Source organism: Rattus norvegicus, chromosome 16 (genome assembly GCF_021556685.1).
Source record: "Rattus norvegicus strain SHRSP/BbbUtx chromosome 16, alternate assembly SHRSP_T2T, whole genome shotgun sequence".
NCBI classification, from domain to species: domain Eukaryota; kingdom Metazoa; phylum Chordata; class Mammalia; order Rodentia; family Muridae; genus Rattus; species Rattus norvegicus.
Genome location: NC_141549.1, coordinates 14,181,301 through 14,197,248, shown reverse-complemented (window position 1 = coordinate 14,197,248; position 15,948 = coordinate 14,181,301). Strand labels below are relative to the sequence as shown.

The window sequence follows — 15,948 nt, the reverse complement described above, 5'->3', positions numbered from 1 at the left end:
TAAACACCAACACACTGAATAAAGCGGGAGGTAGATATTTATTTACTTTGGAGAATTATTTACAACTTGCCATGGGACAAGGGTTCAGGTTGGAAAATCTTGTCCAGAGGCACAGTGAAAACTCCAGAAAAGGGTGCAGTGGAGTGTGTCTGGAACTTGACAACCACAGTGTGTTCTGTGCCAGTTCTTCCAGGAGAAAGAGTGTATGCCCAGTCCTTCCCAGTCCCAGGAGTGGCAGGTATTGTGACTGTGGAGAGCATCAGCCATTCAGTTTGTGTAGAACCTACGGCTGTAGTCCCTGAGTGCCTTGGCCATGAGTGGAGCAGGTCTCTTAGCTGGCGCCTTTTTGGGGCCTTTTGCTCCAGAGGGCAGGCAGGAAAGCTTCTGGGATCCTGGATGGGCAGGTGCCTCAGGAAGACTGTGGGAAGTTGGTACTGTATCACCCCTTCTGGGTCCAAGCTCCCCTTGTTGACCTGGGCTCTTGTGCTGGGTATGGAAGGAGATCATGGTTGTCTGTCTCGCTTGCAGCCTCTTGGCCATTGAGCTTTGGATGCGGGCTCTGAGGGCCTGCAGCCTCTCCTCTTGGGACTCCTGAAGACACAGGTGTGCAGAGGGCTTAGTCAAGCTCGGTCTTTGCTTGCTAGTCTGCGTCTGGCACTGTGTCTTCTCCTTGGACTGCCCAGGCTCAGTTTCTTCTTTGACCGATTGTCCGACAGTAGCATTCCTGATGACAGCCGGGGGCTTCCCAAGGAGCCCTGGGTGGGATTCCTGAGGACAAGAGTCTGCTGGAAGACAACCTGAATAGACTGGCGTTTTGTTGTTCTTTCTGAGATACCAGCCCCTAGGTGACGCTTCTCCATCCAGCTGAGAGGAAGAAGGCTGCGGGACACCATCCACAGCAAGGCAGGTTTTACCACTGCAACGAGAGTCTGGGCTAGCACAGTCAGCCATGGGACTCTGGACCTTGGATACTTGAGAATCACCTCGAAGAATCTTTGCGGGAGGCCTCCGAGCTTCCTCAAGCCAGGGGAGTTCACTCTTCCTCTTGCATGGTGGTGGGACCTGTAGAAGGAGATCAGCATTCAGAATTGAGGCAATCCAACCCCCAAACTGTCCCAGTGGCTTCCTCCCACTCCCGGGGGCCTGATGAGTGTAGTTTCTTTGCCCCCCAATCACAAGCCACTTGTGTTTCTCTGACACAGGCCCTGGCTTTCTGGAGAGAGGCTTGGCTCCCTCAAGCTCAAAGGCCCCTCATGCTCAAAGGCTCCTCAAAGCTCGCACCCTGGATTCCTACCTGCCCTGGGTCCCGGACAGCTGGCTGCTGCTCAGAGCTCCTGTTTTCTGCTGGATCCAGGCTTGGACTCCTGGGCGTCTGTGGGTGAAAATCTCTGTTGGATTTGCAGCTCAGGCAATGGATCCAGCCTGGGTTGCATTTGCTGAGCCCAAAAAATACCTGTCCCCCAGCAACTAGGCTTACCTGGAATATTTGCTCCTGGTTTGTCTCTTCTAGACCAGTGCTCTGATGCGCTGTCCTGTGGCTCCTCAGCAATCCAAAGTCCAGGGAGTCTTGCTCTTGTTGGGGTCCAAGCACGAACCCCGGTGACCACTTGTCTACTAGGTCCTTAACAAAGGGGAGCAGGAGCTGCTGATTCTTCAACGTCTTTATGGTCTTTCTGAAGCCAATCTCTGCCAGGCTGTCGCACAGGATAGGCACAGAAGACAGTTTCTTCAGTGTTTTGTAGATCTTTCCTGGGTCGCTCTCTCGACACAGACAGTCCAGGATCTCCTGCAGGGCGCCTGCCTGAGAGCCTGGTTCCATGTCCACAGCCAAGGACACGAAGGGACACTATTGGTTCGATCAGCACACTCGACCCAACTCGTCCGTGCCCTGCCTCTAGTGAGCTGTGTGCTGTCCTGAGCAGACCACAAGTTCAGAGAGAGGCCAACCGCCTAGTGCTCCTTTCCTCTCTTTGATTTGCCATTTTATACCTTAGGCTGGCAGGTGGAACCTGGTCCACACCTCCTCCTCACTAAGTCAGTTACTGACTGGTCCATTATGCAAATAGCTGCATTCCTAGAGCCTTGTTCAAAGTGGCAGTCTAAGTAGGTCAAGGTCATACACATAAGACCAGATTGAATCAAAGTAATGGAAGAAAAACTGTGGGGAGGGTCGAATACATGGGCACACGGAAGGTATACTGAATAAAACACCAATGGCTTCTGCTCTATGATCAAGAATAGACCAATGGGACCTCATATCAATTCAAAGTCTCTGCAAGCAAAGGACACTGTCATTAAGACCAAACAGCAGAAAACAGTTTGGGAGAAGATCTTTACCAATCCTACATACAATAGATGCCCTATATCCAAAAGATTCAAAGAACTCAAATAGTTACACTCCAGAGAATTAAATAACTCTCTTTAAAATGGGGTGCAGAGCTAAACAAGAATTCTCATCTGAGGAACATCTAATGGCTGAGAAGAACCTACAGATATGTGCAACATCCTTAGGCATCAGGGAAATGCAGATCTCCAAAAATAATAATAATAATAATAATAATAATAATAATAATAATAATAATAATAAGAATAATAATAATAATAATAATAAAATAAAATTAAAAAAAAAAAACCAAGAGAAAAGAAAGAAAAGACCACGGAGATTCCGTAAGAGGGCAGTCAGAATGGCTGAGATCAAAAACTCAGAGTATAACAGTTGCTGGTGAGGATGTGGAGAAGCCTAGACACACCTCTAAAATAAGTGGCACTCTAAGCTGGAACAACCACTCTGGAAATCAGTTGGGAGTTTCCTCAGAAAATTAGAGATTGAATTACCTGAGGCCCAAGCTATACCAATCCTAGAATACACCGAGAAGATGCTCCAAACTTTGCAATGGACATTTGATCCACTATGTTCATAGCAGCATTGATTAGAATACCCAGAAGCTGGAAAGACATCAGGTGTCCATCAACAGAGGAAGGGATAAAGAAAATGTGGGGCATATTCAAAATTGAATAATTACTATGCTACTAACAAAAAGCAAATCATGACAATCTAGTGCAAATTGATGGAACAAGAAATGATCCTCAGGGAAGTAAACCAAACACACGCAAAAACACACAAATAAAACAAAAGAAAACGAAACAAAACAAAACAAAACAAAAGGAAAAACCAATAGAAACAAACCTACAATAACCTCAATAACAACCACAACAAAACATACTCTTCACTCCCTTAGAAATGGATAGCAGACCAAGCTTGGAGTAGCCAGGATATAGTCCATACAATACTAGAACCTTAAGAGGAAGGACTACCAAAGTGAGGATGTTTCCGTGCTTTTAGAAGTGGGAACCAATAATTTATTAGGAGGTGTAGTGAAAAATTGTGTGTGTCAAACTGACATAAGCTGGCATTATCCCAGAGAACAGAGACCCAGTTGAGGAAATGCCTCATGAGACACAGGTGTAAGGCATTTCAACAACTAGGAACAACAAAGGAGGACACAGCTCAGTGTGAGTGGTATCATCCCTGGGGTGTTAGTCTTTCTTCCCTAAGATAGCAAGCTGAGTAAGTTAGGGGCCATAAGTCAGTAACAAACCTGCCGCCAGGGCCTCAGTATCAGCTTCTGCTTTCTGACCTGCTTGAGTTCGAGTCTTGACTTCCTTTGGTGCTGAATAAACCCTTTCCTCCCCAACTTGCTTCTTGGTCATGATGTTTGTGTGGGAATAAAAACCCTAACTAAGATGGGAAAACTGGAAAACTCCCTGTAGGGAAATGGGAAAGCATGGTTGGATGGGCAGGCGCCCACCTCGCTAGAACAAAAGGAAGACAAAATGGATAGGGGACTTATTTGAAAAAAAAAAAAAGGCAGAACTGGATAATATTTGAAATGGATATATAATATATCCAATAAAAATGATTTAATAAAACGAACCAACACAAGATAGAAAAAGAAATAAAAAGAGAAGGAAAGAAGAAATGATAGAAATAAGTAAAAAAAAGGAACAGAAAGAGACCATTAAAAGAAGAAAAGAAAGATGGAATGAAGAAAGAAGTTACAAAGGAAGGATGGAATAGAAGAAGGAAAAGGTTAGAAAGGAACAACTAGTATAACAAACAGAACAACAACAGGATGCAGTCTACTCTCCTCACGCTTTTCTGCACAATGCAAAACGTCATGGAAGCCTTTTGACAAAGCTATTTGAGCCTTCATAGGGCAAGGATTTTTTCTGTGGAGGCCAACTTTCTTAAGCAACAAAGTGCTGCAAGCCTCTCTTGTCTTCTAATACCTTCCTTCTCCCCACCTCTCCTGGCCATGGCTTTCCCCACAGGTACAAAGACCAAAAGCCAAGCCACACCTTTGCATTTCCATTTTGACATTGGCCACCTGTGTCTCCACTTGCTGGGTTGTCAGGAGATTGCCCTTCATTTTGATTGAATCTCCTTCTGCTTGCCTCTCTGCCACTTTAGGTCTGTCTCTTTTTTCTTCTCTATGAATGTTTATCTCCTTTTTGAAACTCCCTGTGACTACTCAATACTTCTTTTCTCAATAGGTAGACACGTACCTGGTTTTCTCCATGGCTTTTGTTCACATGACCTTGGATCCAAAGCACTATCACAGGTATGGACTAAGGCTGGGTGTCCGTGTACCAGTGCACTTCCCCTAATAGGAGAGAAAATCGGCAAACTTTGGCCCACTTTGCTCCGCATCTGGACATGCAGGTTATCTCTTTCTGTATCTTCTTTCTTCTTACTCTCATCTGTGTGCGTTTTCATGCCTCTTGTGCATTTTCACTAAAATAATCATAAATCTAACATATAAACGAACACAAACACACACCTAACAAGACACACACACCCACAGACGGGGAAACACACACACACACACACACACACACACACACACACACACACACACACACAAACACACACACTAACCCACACACTAACCCACAGACACAATCACTCAATTTAGACTGATTTCATTTTATTTTGTTTTGTTTTTACCTTTAATATCTCTGAGATTCACTAAATCATCTAGATTGTGGGAACTGAGGGCTAGTCTTCCACGGAGATTTCAACTCGTATTTACATACATGACTAAGTATGACTCTAAGACATATTGGATGGTATGATAACATAAATGTACCTTTGTGGAACTCTCTGTACACAGTGAGTCCATTTATCCAACTGAAATGCAATATCTACATTAATCTGTAGCCATCATTCTCAAGACATGTAAACACCAACACACTGAATAAAGGGGGAGGTAGATATTTATTTACTTTGGAGCATGATGTACAACTTGCCATGGGACAAGGTTTCAGGTTGGAAAATCTTGTCCAGAGGCACAGTGAAAGCTCCAGAAAAGGGTGCTGTGGAGTGTGTCTGGAGCTTGACAACCACAGTGTGTTCTGTGCCAGTTCTTCCAGGAGAAAGAGTGTATGCCCAGTCCTTCCCAGTCCCAGGAGTGGCAGGTATTGTGACTGTGGAGAGCATCAGCCATTCAGTTTGTGTAGAACCTACGGCTGTAGTCCCTGAGTGCCTTGGCCATGAGTGGAGCAGGTCTCTTAGCTGGCGCCTTTTTGGGGCCTTTTGCTCCAGAGGGCAGGCAGGAAAGCTTCTGGGATCCTGGATGGGCAGGTGCCTCAGGAAGACTGTGGGAAGTTGGTACTGTATCACCCCTTCTGGGTCCAAGCTCCCCTTGTTGACCTGGGCTCTTGTGCTGGGTATGGAAGGAGATCATGGTTGTCTGTCTCCCTTGCAGCCTCTTGGCCATTGAGCTTTGGATGCGGGCTCTGAGGGCCTGCAGCCTCTCCTCTTGGGACTCCTGAAGACACAGGTGTGCAGAGGGCTTAGTCAAGCTCGGTCTTTGCTTGCTAGTCTGCGTCTGGCACTGTGTCTTCTCCTTGGACTGCCCAGGCTCAGTTTCTTCTTGGGCCGATTGTCCGAGACTAGCATTCCTGATGCCAGCCGAGGGCTTCCCAAGGAGCCCTGGGTGGGATTCCTGAGGACAAGAGTCTGCTGGAAGACAACCTGAATAGACTGGCGTTTTGTTGTTCTTTCTGAGATACCAGCCCATAGGTGACGCTTCTCCATCCAGCTGAGAGGAAGAAGGCTGCGGGACACCATCCACAGCAAGGCAGGTGTTACCACTGCACCGAGAGTCTGGGCTAGCACAGTCAGCCATGGGACTCTGGACCTTGAATACTTGAGAATCACCTCGACGAATCTTTGCGGGAGGCCTCCGAGCTTCCTCAAGCCAGGGGAGTTCACTCTTCCTCTTGCATGGTGGTGGGACCTGTAGAAGGAGATCAGCATTCAGAATTGAGGCAATCCAACACCCAACCTGTCCCAGTGGCTTCCTCCCACTCCCGGGGGCCTGATGAGTGTAGTTTCTTTGCCCCCCAATCACAAGCCACTTGTGTTTCTCTGACAGAGGCCCTGGCTTTCTGGAGAGAGGCTTGGCTCCCTCATGCTCAAAGGCCCCTCATGCTCAAAGGCTCCTCAAAGCTCGCACCCTGGATTCCTACCTGCCCTGGGTCCTGGACAGCTGGCTGCTGCTCAGAGCTCCTGTTTTCTGCTGGATCCAGGCTTGGACTCCTGGGCGTCTGTGGGTGAAAATCTCTGTTGGATTTGCAGCTAGGGCTCAGGCAATGGATCCAGCCTGGGTTGCATTTGCTGAGCCCAAAAAATACCTGTCCCCCAGCAACTCGGCTTACCTGGAAGATTTGCTCCTGTTTTGTCTCTTCTAGACTAGTGCTCTGATGCGCTGTCCTGTGGCTCCTCAGTAATCCAAAGTCCAGGGAGTCTTGCTCTTGTTGGGGTCCCAGCACGAACCCCGGTGACCACTTGTCTACTAGGTCCTTAACAAAGCGGAGCAGGAGCTTCTGATTCTTCAACGTCTTTATGGTCTTTCTGAAGCCAATCTCTGCCAGGCTGTCGCACAGGATAGGCACAGAAGACAGTTTCTTCAGTGTTTTGTAGATCTTTCCTGGGTCGCTCTCTCGACACAGACAGTCCAGGATCTCCTGCAGGGCGCCTGCCTGAGAGCCTGGTTCCATGTCCACTGCCAAGGACACGAAGGGACACTCTTGGTTCGATCAGCACACTCGACCCAACTCGTCCGTGCCCTGCGTCTAGTGAGCTAGCTGTGTGCTGTCCTGAGCAGACCACAAGTTCAGAGAGAGGCCAACCGCCTAGTGCTCCTTTCCTCTCTTTGATTTGCCATTTTATACCTTAGGCTGGCAGGTGGAACCTGGGCCACACCTCCTCCTCACTACGTCAGTTACTGACTGGTCCATTATGCAAATAGATGCATTCCTAGAGCCTTGTTCAAAGTGGCAGTCTAAGTAGGTCAAGGTCATACACATAAGACCAGATTGAATCAAAGTAATCGAAGAAAAACTGTGGGGAGGGTCGAATACATGGGCACACGGAAAGTATACTGAATAAAACACCAATGGCTTCTGCTCTATGATCAAGAATAGACCAATGGGACCTCATATCAATTCAAAGTCTCTGCAAGCAAAGGACACTGTCATTAAGACCAAACAGCAGCCAACAGTTTGGGAGAAGATCTTTACCAATCCTACATGCAATAGATGCCCTATATCCAAAAGATTCAAAGAACTCAAATAGTTACACTCCAGAGAATTAAATAACTCTCTTTAAAATGGGGTGCAGAGCTAAACAAGAATTCTCATCTGAGGAACATCTAATGGCTGAGAAGAACCTACAGATATGTGCAACATCCTTAGGCATCAGGGAAATGCAGATCTCCAAAAATAATAATAATAATAATAATAATAATAATAATAATAAAATAAAATTAAAAAAAAAAACAAGAGAAAAGAAAGAAAAGACCACGGAGATTCCGTAAGAGGGCAGTCAGAATGGCTGAGATCAAAAACTCAGATTATAACAGTTGCTGGTGAGGATGTGGAGAAGCCTAGACACACCTCTAAAATAAGTGGCTCTCTAAGCTGGAACAACCACTCTGGAAATCAGTTGGGAGTTTCCTCAGAAAATTAGAGGTTGAATTACCTGAGGCCCAAGCTATACCAATCCTAGAATACACCGAGATGATGCTCCAAACTTTGCAATGGACATTTGATCCACTATGTTCATAGCAGCATTGATTAGAATACCCAGAAGCTGGAAAGATATCAGGTGTCCATCAACAGAGGAAGGGATAAAGAAAATGTGGGATATATTCAAAATTGAATAATTACTATGCTACTAACAGAAAGCAAATCATGACAATCTAGTGCAAAAGGATGGAACAAGAAATTATCCTCAGGGAGGTAAACCAAACACACGCACAAACACACAAATAAAACAATAGAAAACGAAACAAAACAAAACAAAAGCAAAAACCAATAGAAACAAACCAACAATAACCTCAATAACAACCACAACAAAACATACTCTTCACTCCCTTAGAAATGGATAGCAGACCAAGCTTGGAGTAGCCAGGATATAGTCCATACAATACTAGAACCTTAAGAGGAAGGACTACCAAAGTGAGGATGTTTCAGTGCTTTTAGAAGGGGGAACCAATAATTTATTAGGAGGTTTATTGAAAAATTGTGTGTGTCCAACTGACATAAGCTGGCATTATCCCAGAGAACAGAGACCCAGTTGAGGAAATGCCTCATGAGACACAGGTGTAAGGCATTTCAGCAACTAGGAACAACAAAGGAGGACACAGCTCAGTCTGAGTGGTATCATCCCTGGGGTGTTAGTCTTAGCTTCCCTAAGAGAGCAAGCTGAGTAAGTTAGGGGACCTAAGTCAGTAACAAACCTGCCGCCAGGGCCTCAGTATCAGCTTCTGCTTTCTGACCTGCTTGAGTTCGAGTCTTGACTTCTTTGGTGCTGAATAAACCCTTTCCTCCCCAACTTGCTTCTTGGTCATGATGTTTGTGTGGGAATAAAAACCCTAACTAAGATGGGAAAACTGGAAAACTCCGTGTAGGAAAATGGGAAAGCATGGTTGGATGGGCAGGCACCCACCTCGCTAGAACAAAAGGAAGACAAAATGGATAGGGGTCTTATTTGAAAAAAAAGGCAGAAATGGATAATATTTGAAATGGATATATAGCATATCCAATAAAAATGATTAAATAAAACGAACCAACACAAGATAGAAAAAGAAATAAAAACAGAAGGAAAGAAGAAATGATAGAAGTAAGTAAAAAAAAGGAACAGAAAGGGAGCATTAAAAGAAGAAAAGAAAGATGGAATGAAGAAAGAAGTTACAAAGGAAGGATGGAATAAAAGAAGGTAAAGGTTAGAAAGGAACAACTACAATAAAAACAGAACAACAACAGGATGCAGTCTACTTTCCTCACACTTTTCTGCACAATGCAAAACGTCATGGAAGCATTTTGACAAAGCTATTTGAGCCTTCATAGGGCAAGGATTTTTCCTGTGTAGGCCAACTTTGTTAAGCAACAAAGTGCTGCAAGCCTCTCTTGTCTTCTAATACCTTCCTTCTCCCCACATCTCCTGGCCATGGCTTTCCCCACAGGTACAAAGACCAAAAGCCAAGCCACACCTTTGCATTTCCATTTTGACATTGGCCACCTGTGTCTCCACTTGCTGGGTTGTCAGGAGATTGCCCTTCATTTTGATTGAATCTCCTTCTGCTTGCCTCTCTGCCACTTTAGGTCTGTCTCTTTTTTCTTCACTATGAATGTTTATCTCCTTTTTGAAACTCCCTGTGACTACTCAATACTTCTTTTCTCAATAGGTAGACACGTACCTGGTTTTCTCCATGGCTTTTGTTCACATGACCTTGGATCCAAAGCATTATCACAGGTATGGAGTAAGGGTGGTTGTCAGTGTACCAGTGCACTTCCCAAAATAGGAGAGAAAATCGGCAAACTTTGGCCCACTTTGCTCCTCATCTGGACATGCAGGTTATCTCTTTCTGTATCTTCTTTCTTCTTACTCTCATCTCTGTGTGTTTTCATGCCTCTTGTGCATTTCACTAAAATAATCATAACTCTAACCATACACGAACACAAACACACACCTAACAAGACACACACACCCACACCCGGGGAAACACACACACACACACACACACACACACACACACACACATACACACACACACACACACACACTCTTATGAACACATAGAAAAACACTCACAAGTACACATTTTCCGATGTATAATTTATTCTGGTTTTAATTTGTGGATGATATTCCTTTCTGTCTAGTTCTATCATTCTCTGCCCATAGGTTTACTTGGGTATATCTCATCTAATTTATCCCACAGATACACATAGCTCTATCACACAAACACACACAAACACACACAAACACACACACACACACGAACAAACACACACACACACACAAGCACAGACATAATCAAAAACTTTAGTCTAGTAATATTTTTTCATTTCACCTGCAATATCTTTTACACCACAACAAAAAACACAACAAAACATACTCTTCACTCCCTTAGAAATGGATAGTAGAACAAAGCTTGGAGTTGCTTGGATTGTCCACAGAATACAAGAACCTTAAGAAGAAGGACTACATATAAAAAGACATGTGCTCCACTATGTTCATAGCAGCCTAATTTAATAGCCAGTAGCTGGAAAGAACACAGATGCTCTTCAACAGAGGAATGGATACAGAAAATGTGGTACATCTACACAATGGAATATTACTCAGCTATCAAAAACAATACCTTTATGAAATTCATAGACAAATGGTTGAAACTGGAAAATATCATCCTGAGGTAGGTAACCCAATCACAGAAAAACACACATGATATGCACTCATTGATAAGTGGCTATTAGCCCAAAAGCTTGAATTACCCTAGATGCATAGAACACATGAAACACAAGACGGATGATCAAAATGTGAAAAAAAGAGGGGGGTGGGAGTTATCCCTGTATGCTCTGTATGCTATACAATTATTTAACAATACTCTTTTTATTTCCAATTTTAAAATTTGGATAGCAAGGAACCCTTGAGTGTTTATCGCACCCTACAAGTAGGCATACTTCTGGCTAGGTGAAATAGAAAGATTCATGTATTGGCATGATCCTGTTCAGATATTTTTATGGGGAAGAGGGAATCTTTGTGTTTTTTCTACAGGATTCTACAAGAGTATGCCAGTTGCCAGAGGTGGTTGCTGAGACTTGCTGATCCTGGGAGCATGAAGATTCAGCTCTCGTGGTTCAGGTCCCTAGAGTCATTCCTCTGCCCTGGAAGGAAGATGGAAGATTCCCCCTCATCTTTTGTCATCATAGAGATTTTTGCGTTGCTGCAGTCAGTGTTACCGCTGCGTGTGTCCCGTCCCACTGTGGCCTGCTCTCTGACCCTCTGTGCACTGCTGCTTGCTGGAGAAGACTGGACACCAGCCGTTGCTGCCCCCCTCATTCCCCAGGTGACTCTTGCAGCCTTAACTGGTGTTGTCATTTTGCAGTCTATAGCTTCACAGGAATGCCACCTGTGTGAAGCTGCTGTGGACTGGGGAACTCTGCCTTGGTTATGCAGATCTCAGACATGGTTCCATTGCCTGCTGGTTGTTCCAGAAAAGAATGGCTGATCCTAAGGGAAAGACCTTGTTACTTTCCCTGCTATTGTAGCAGCCATTACTGCTACAGCCATTGTGTCTACAGTTTCTAGAGTTACTCTCCCCCAATATATTGTTAGGCCAGTACAGTGGGTAAACTTTCTGGAGTAGTTGCAGACAATTGGGATTTCTAAATTTTATTATAGGAGTGGCTTGACTATGGCCCTTGGTGGTAGCAGCTGAGGAAAACCTGATGAGGTGCCCACTACTTATCGGGAGTGGCTCTGTTTGGTGCAGCCCTATGCTGTGGATTAGTGTTCATGCTATGGTTGGTTTGTAAACTCAGATCTCAACAGAACGGTGACAAGGTCGTTATCACTCAAGCACTTGTGGCCATTGAACAAGGAGCCTCCCCTGAAATTTGGTTATCTATGCTCAGGAATTAGTCGGTATCTGAGTTCTCTGCTCTTGCACCCCATGGATCTGTGGATCCATTACACTGGGATGAGAGAGACTCAAAGATTCTTTGATCAGCCCTTCTACATCGCTGAGGTTTCCTCATTGCACGCGATAGAGTGATCATGATTTCCCCACTAACTCATTTTCTGGCTGGCCTCTTTTTTGAGTTCGCCCTAGGTCATTAACAGTTATTGTCACACAGCACTGCGGTATCTAAGGATGGGCAACTTTCCTCATGCACAGACCAATCTAAGACATGGGGCCCAGTGGCGATAGGGTTACCCTTCTACGGATAAGGCTGTGACACAGAGGAACGAACTAAGACAGGAGCCAGAGCAGATGGACTTAACTGCAGGGACCTAGACCAGCCTCATATTAGTAAAACAATAAGGGGGGGAATGTGGAGAGCCACAATAACATTGGCCACCACAAGACGGAGCTGGCTTCCACTGTGCGCCACGTAGAAAGGTGGGATAGCTTTTGCCATAACAAGATGGCACTGGCTCCTTCTGGGCAAACTGACGTACTTTCAGGAAGTTAACTGTGTGTGCATGTGCAAGAGTGCCCTCGTGCCAGGTCTTTGCCCACTCAGAAGGGTGCCTATGAGATCATGGGTAAGCGACCAAACAGGTGTGGAAGCGCCCTGCTAGGGTGTATATAAGCCGCGCCATGCTGTCGCCCCGGGCCCTCATTTAAGCTACAATAAACATTTTTGATGCAGAAGGATTCGAGGGTCCCCACATGTTCTTGCTGGCGAGATAGCATGGGAAAAAAAAACACAAACCGAACAAGACACACACAACAACACGCGGGGAAACACACACACACACACACCCACAGAATAACACACACTAACACACAGACACAATCACACAATTTAGACTGGTTTCATTTTATTTTGTTTTGTTTTTACCTTTAATATCTCTCAGATTCACTAAATCATCTAGATTGTGGGAACTGAGGGCTAGTCTTCCACGGAGATTTCAACTCGTATTTACATACATGACTAAGTATGACTCTAAGACATATTGGATGGTATGATAACATAAAGGTACCTTTGTGGAACTCTCTGTACAGAGTGAGTCCATTTATCCAACTGAAATGCAATATCTACATTAATCTGTAGCCATCATTCTCAAGACATGTAAACACCAACACACTGAATAAAGGGGGAGGTAGATATTTATTTACTTTGGAGCATGATTTACAACTTGCCATGGGACAAGGGTTAAGGTTGGAAAATCTTGTCCAGGGGCACAGTGAAAACTCCAGAAAAGGGTGCTGTGGAGTGTGTCTGGAGCTTGACAACCACAGTGTGTTCTGTGCCAGTTCTTCCAGGAGATAGAGTGTATGCCCAGTCCTTCCCAGTCCCAGGAGTGGCAGATATTGTGACTGTGGAGAGCATCAGCCATTCAGTTTGTGTAGAACCTACGGCTGTAGTCCCTGAGTGCCTTGGCCATGAGTGGAGCAGGTCTCTTAGCTGGCGCCTTTTTGGGGCCTTTTGCTCCAGAGGGCAGGCAGGAAAGCTTCTGGGATCCTGGATGGGCAGGTGCCTCAGGAAGACTGTGGGAAGTTGGTACTGTATCACCCCTTCTGGGTCCAAGCTCCCCTTGTTGACCTGGGCTCTTGTGCTGGGTATGGAAGGAGATCATGGTTGTCTGTCTCCCTTGCAGCCTCTTGGCCATTGAGCTTTGGATGCGGGCTCTGAGGGCCTGCAGCCTCTCCTCTTGGGACTCCTGAAGACACAGGTGTGCAGAGGGCTTAGTCAAGCTCGGTCTTTGCTTGCTAGTCTGCGTCTGGCAATGTGTCTTCTCCTTGGACTGCCCAGGCTCAGTTTCTTCTTGGGCCGATTGTCCGAGACTAGCATACCTGATGCCAGCCGAGGGCTTCCCAAGGAGCCCTGGGTGGGATTCCTGAGGACAAGAGTCTGCTGGAAGACAACCTGAATAGACTGGCGTTTTGTTGTTCTTTCTGAGATACCAGCCCCTAGGTGACGCTTCTCCATCCAGCTGAGAGGAAGAAGGCTGCGGGACACCATCCACAGCAAGGCAGGTTTTACCACTGCACCGAGAGTCTGGGCTAGCACAGTCAGCCATGGGACTCTGGACCTTGGATACTTGAGAATCACCTCGACGAATCTTTGCGGGAGGCCTCCGAGCTTCCTCAAGCCAAGGGAGTTCACTCTTCCTCTTGCATGGTGGTGGGACCTGTAGAAGGAGATCAGCATTCAGAAATGAGGCAATCCAACACCCAACCTGTCCCAGTGGCTTCCTCCCACTCCCGGGGGCCTGATGAGTGTTGTTTCTTTGCCCCCCAATCACAAGCCACTTGTGTTTCTCTGACACAGGCCCTGGCTTTCTGGAGAGAGGCTTGGCTCCCTCATGCTCAAAGGCCCCTCATGCTCAAAGGCTCCTCAAAGCTCGCACCCTGGATTCCTACCTGCCCTGGGTCCCGGACAGCTGGCTGCTGCTCAGAGCTCCTGTTTTCTGCTGGATCCAGGCTTGGACTCCTGGGCGTCTGTGGGTGAAAATCTCTGTTGGATTTGCAGCTAGGGCTCAGGCAATGGATCCAGCCTGGGTAGCATTTGCTGAGCCCAAAAAATACCTGTCCCCAAGCAACTCGGCTTACCTGGAATATTTGCTCCTGGTTTGTCTCTTCTAGACCAGTGCTCTGATGCGCTGTCCTGTGGCTCCTCAGCAATCCAAAGTCCAGGGAGTCTAGCTCTTGTTGGGGTCCCAGCACGAACCCCGGTGACCACTTGTCTACTAGGTCCTTAACAAAGGGGAGCAGGAGCTGCTGATTCTTCAACGTCTTTATGGTCTTTCTGAAGCCAATCTCTGCCAGGCTGTCGCACAGGATAGGCACAGAAGACAGTTTCTTCAGTGTTTTGTAGATCTTTCCTGGGTCGCTCTCTCGACACAGACAGTCCAGGATCTCCTGCAGGGCGCCTGCCTGAGAGCCTGGTTCCATGTCCACTGCCAAGGACACGAAGGGACACTCTTGGTTCGATCAGCACACTCGACCCAACTCGTCCGTGCCCTGCCTCTAGTGAGCTGTGTGCTGTCCTGAGCAGTCCACAAGTTCAGAGAGAGGCCAACCGCCTAGTGCTCCTTTCCTCTCTTTGATTTGCCATTTTATACCTTAGGCTGGCAGGTGGAACCTGGGCCACACCTCCTCCTCACTACGTCAGTTACTGACTGGTCCATTATGCAAATAGATGCATTCCTAGAGCCTTGTTCAAAGTGGCAGTCTAAGTAGGTCAAGGTCATACACATAAGACCAGATTGAATCAAAGTAATCGAAGAAAAACTATGGGGAGGGTCGAATACATGGGCACACGGAAAGTATACTGAATAAAACACCAATGGCTTCTGCTCTATGATCAAGAATAGACCAACGGGACCTCATATCAATTCAAAGTCTCTGCAAGCAAAGGACACTGTCATTAAGACCAAACAGCAGCCAACAGTTTGGGAGAAGATCTTTACCAATCCTACATACAATAGATGCCCTATATCCAAAAGATTCAAAGAACTCAAATAGTTACACTCCAGAGAATTAAATAACTCTCTTTAAAATGGGGTGCGGAGCTAAACAAGAATTCTCATCTGAGGAACATCTAATGGCTGAGAAGAACCTACAGATATGTGCAACATCCTTAGGCATCAGGGAAATGCAGATCTCCAAAAATAATAATAATAATAAAATTAAATTAAAAAAAACAAGAAAAAAGAAAGAATAGACCACGGAGATTCCGTAAGAGGGCAGTCAGAATGGCTGAGATCAAAAACTCAGATTATAACAGTTGCTGGTGAGGATGTGGAGAAGCCTAGACACACCTCTAAAATAAGTGGCTCTCTAAGCTGGAACAACCACTCTGGAAATCACTTGGGAGTTTCCTCAGAAAATTAGAGATTGAATTACCTGAGGCCCAAGCTATACCAAT

General features: G+C 45.8%; 3 pseudogenes; all 3 read right to left on the bottom strand.

The window, feature by feature from the left end:
* Positions 1–59: 59 nt before the first annotated feature.
* On the bottom strand, positions 60–1,819 carry Eloa2l1 (elongin A2 like 1; annotated as a pseudogene).
* Positions 1,820–5,278: 3,459 nt separating this feature from the next.
* Positions 5,279–7,065, bottom strand: Eloa-ps1 (elongin A, pseudogene 1; annotated as a pseudogene).
* Positions 7,066–13,206: 6,141 nt separating this feature from the next.
* Positions 13,207–14,972, bottom strand: Eloa-ps3 (elongin A, pseudogene 3; annotated as a pseudogene).
* Between the last annotated feature and the right edge of the window lie 976 nt (positions 14,973–15,948).